The sequence below is a fragment of the Malaclemys terrapin genome, chromosome 15, assembly GCF_027887155.1.
Source record: "Malaclemys terrapin pileata isolate rMalTer1 chromosome 15, rMalTer1.hap1, whole genome shotgun sequence".
Classification (NCBI taxonomy): domain Eukaryota; kingdom Metazoa; phylum Chordata; order Testudines; family Emydidae; genus Malaclemys; species Malaclemys terrapin.
In genome coordinates this window covers 434,274-438,365 of record NC_071519.1, presented here as the reverse complement: position 1 = coordinate 438,365, position 4,092 = coordinate 434,274, and the positions used below count along the sequence as shown (strand labels likewise).

The window sequence follows — 4,092 nt, the reverse complement described above, 5'->3', positions numbered from 1 at the left end:
AAGCCCCGCCCCCGCCCCCCCCAGCTGGAGGGGACACGGGGGGGGGCGCTGGCATCACATGAGCACGGCTAATCCCCCCCCCCTCGCGCCTGTGCGTCACCAGCGGGAGAAAGTGACCTGAGAGGTGTGGGGGGGGGAGGGAGCCCGCAGCCGGCCCACCCCCACACACCTGGGGGACTGGGCCCCATGGACCACCCCCATAGCGCAGGGTTACAGACCCCCCCCGCACCTCAATCTCCCTGCACCCCCGTCACAGCATCCTCCATGCCCACCCCCACACACCTGAGGGGCTGGGCCCCATGGATCCCCCCATAGCCCAGGGTTACAGACCCCCTCCGCACCTCAATCTCCCTGCACCCCCCCATCATAGCATCCACCTTGCCCACCCCCACACACCTGGTGGGCTGGGCCCCATAGACCTCCCATAGTGCAGGGTTACAGACCCCCCCCCGCACCTCAATCTCGCTGCACCCCCCCCATCACAGCAGCCTCCCTGTCCACCCCCACACACCTGGTGGGCTGGGCCCCATAGACCCCCCATAGCCCAGGGTTACAGACCCCCCCCCCCGCACTCCAATTGGCAACCTGGCCCCTCACAAGGGGGGTTGAGTCAGTGAGACCAGGCCCTTCCCCCTAAATACTCCCCACCCATAACTGTCACCCCCCAGGTCCCCCAGCTCAGACCTGGGCCTACCCCCCTCCCAGCCTCCCACTCACAAGCCCCAAGTCGTGAGCTTGTCCACCCCCCCCCACTCGCCCCTAACCCCCATCGCCTCCCTCCCTCCCCAGACCTGGGCCACCAATAAACCCCTTCCCCTATAACCTCCCTGCCCCATAACCCGCTGCCCCTCCCCTTCCCCATAACCTCCCTGCTCCATAACCCCCTGCCCCTCCCCTTCCCCATAACCTCCCTGCTCCATAACCCCCTGCCCCTTCCCTTCTCCCCATAACCTCCCTGCTCCATAACCCCCTGCCCCTTCCCTTCTCCCCATAACCTCCCTGCTCCATAACCCCCTGCCCCTCCCCTTCTCCCCATAACCTCCCTGCTCCATAACCCCCTGCCCCTCCCCCCATAACCTCCCTGCCCCATAACCCCCTGCCCCTCCCGTTCCCCCATAACCCTCAGCCCCATAACTCCCAGCCCCTCCCCTTCCCCCATAACCCTTAGCCCCATAACTCCCAGCCCCTCCCCTTCCCCCATAACCCTTAGCCCCATAACTCCCAGCCCTTCTCCTTCCCCCCATAACCTCCCTGCCCCATAACCCCCTGCCCCTCCCGTTCCCCCATAACCCTCAGCCCCATAACTCCCAGCCCCTCCCCTTCCCCCATAACCCTTAGCCCCATAACTCCCAGCCCTTCTCCTTCCCCCCATAACCTCCCCCCAACTCACACCCGCACTCCTGACAGGTCCCGCCCCCGCCTCCCCGGGATGGGATGGGGGGGGGGGCGGAGAAGCCTGGACTAGCCCCGGCTCCGGCCCCAACCGCGGGCGACCTCGTGGCGCAACGGTAGCGCGTCTGACTCCAGATCAGAAGGGTGCGTGTTCGAATCACGTCGGGGTCACACCGGCCCTTTTTATTGGGACACGCTGCACTGCTGCACAACACACACAGCTACACAACACCCCGTCCTACACACTGCTGCAACACAACACACGCTGCGACAGCCGGTCCTGTGCACTCCTGCACAACACAACACCCCGTCCTACACACTGCTGCAGCACCTGGTCCTGCACACTGCTGCACAACACACGCTGCAACACAACACCCGGTCCTGTACACTGCAACATCCCTATACACTGCAACACAACACCCCGTCCTACACACTGCTACACAACACACACTGCGACACCCCATCCTGTACATTGCAACACAACACACACTGCTACACAATACCCCATACTACACACTGCAACGCACCATCCTACACACTGCTACACAACACACACTCACGTAAATACTGCAACACAACACAACACACACACTGCAACTGCAATACACTGTCCTACATACTACAACACAACACACACACTGTGTCCTACATATTGCAACACAATGCATGCACACAGTGCAACACTACAGCACAATCCAACACACCCCCTGCAACACAACAAATACACTGCAACACCCCAACCTACACGCTGCAACACAATACACACTGCAACACTATAACACAATGCCCTACACATTGCAACACAATCCAACACACACACACACACCAGTGTCCTACTCAATGCAAAAGTCCAACACCGTCTAACACTCCACAACACATGACTTCCCCCTCCTCCCAAACACACACAAAATGCTGTGCACACTGCAACACAACACACTGCAATATCATTCAACACACCATCACACATGACACCCTTTGGCTCCCATACACACTGTGACACAGTGTACCACAGCACAATATTGTGATGTAGAAGACAACATTCTAGAGTACAACATCAGGCTGTTGTGTTGCCGTGAATTGCAGTATAGTCTGGTTTGTTGCGTACCAAGATACTGTGCGGTGGCGTTGAATGCACCAACCACTGTGTCAGTGAAATGCAACACAACGCACAACGCAATGCAATGCCCCAGGACAGCGCAATGCACAACAGATGGGGACTGTGAAATGCAACACAACGCCTCACAGCACAACACAATGCAACGCCCCCTAGGGCCCAGCAATGCATTACACACATCGGGGCTGTGAAATGCAACAACGCAACACACAGGACCTGGTGCTCTGGGGTCAGTGGCTGTCCTACCCATCCCCCACCCCCACTCTCCTGTTGTGTGGGGGGTCCTACCCCCCACTCCCCTCCCTTATCTCTGCCTCCCCCATCACGCGCCCAGCCCTGGCGCCCCACCCCCACATCACCAGGCCAGGCATGTGCGGCCCCTTAATGAGTGTTTTGTCCCAAGGCCTAATTACCCAGCAACAAGGTCATTAGCGGAGCTGCCAGGGAAGGGGGTGGGGGGGCGTGCAGGGACTTCTGGTGCCAGCAGTGGGATTCCTGTGCCCAGCCCCCCCTGGGCTGAGACAAATGCCCCATTCAAAGCCTGGGGGCCCTGAGGGGGCAGAGGTGGGTGTGTGTGAGGTGTGCGGGCTTCCAAGGACAACACACAGAGGGTGATCCCACCAGGGCCAAGACCCCCCCCCCCTCCTGCCAGCCACATGTAAACACTGCCTGCCTTGGGGGTCCCAGACGGGGACAGGGGACTGGGTTAGGCAAAGAGCCCACTCCCAGCCCCCCACATCCTAACCCCATAACTCCCCACGAGCCAGGCCAGGCTCTGGACCTCCTCCACATGTGGGGGCGGGGGGGAATCCGGAGCAAGGCCAGAGGCTGCTGCTGGCGTTTCCTGGGGTGTCAATCCGGATTGACTCCCAATTCAACTCGCAGGGACACCGGAGCCATGAGGGTTTGGAGGGGGGGGGGTAGAGGCAGAGGGAGCTGCCCCCCCCCACACACACTTATTCCGGCCCCCCCGCGTAGCCAGCAGGCAGCAGGGGCGCCCGGCGCCCAGCCCAGCAGCCCGGCGCCGTGGCTTAGTTGGTTAAAGCGCCTGTCTAGTAAACAGGAGATCCTGGGTTCGAATCCCAGCGGTGCCTGTGGGGGGAGGGGCGCTCCCTTTTCCTGGGGGCGGGGTCCTCCCCAAACCACAGCCCCCTCTTCCCCCCCACCCCCACCCCCACCCTTTTGCTGCGGGAGGGAATCCCGGAGCTCACGTAGCTGCAAAGCAAAAGGCCTGTTGCGAGCACACGCTGGTGCGAGGCGGGAGGGAGCCCGGTGCATGAAGGGGAAGGGACCCAGGCGTCCGGTGCATGGGGGGCGGGAGCCCGGTGCATGAAGGGGGAAGGGACCCAGGCGTCAGGTGCATGGGGGGCGGGAGCCCGGTGCATGAAGGGGGAAGGGACCCAGGCGTCAGGTGCATGAGGGGCAGGAGCCCGGTGCATGAAGGGGAAGGGACCCAGGCGTCCGGTGCATGGGGGCGGGAGCCCGGTGCATGAAGGGGAAGGGACCCAGGCGTCCGGTGCATGGGGGCGGGAGCCCGGTGCATGAAAGGGAAGGGACCCAGGCGTCAGGTGCATGGGGGCGGGAGC

At 62.1% G+C, this 4,092-nt stretch overlaps 2 non-coding genes across 2 annotated transcripts; both read left to right on the top strand.

Moving 5' to 3' along the window:
* Nucleotides 1-1,491: 1,491 nt before the first annotated feature.
* TRNAW-CCA (transfer RNA tryptophan (anticodon CCA)) lies at nucleotides 1,492-1,563 on the top strand. The gene has a single exon. It is a non-coding gene; the product is annotated as a tRNA-Trp (tRNA).
* Nucleotides 1,564-3,526: 1,963 nt separating this feature from the next.
* On the top strand, nucleotides 3,527-3,600 carry TRNAT-AGU (transfer RNA threonine (anticodon AGU)). The gene has a single exon. It is a non-coding gene; the product is annotated as a tRNA-Thr (tRNA).
* The last annotated feature ends 492 nt before the right edge of the window (nucleotides 3,601-4,092 follow it).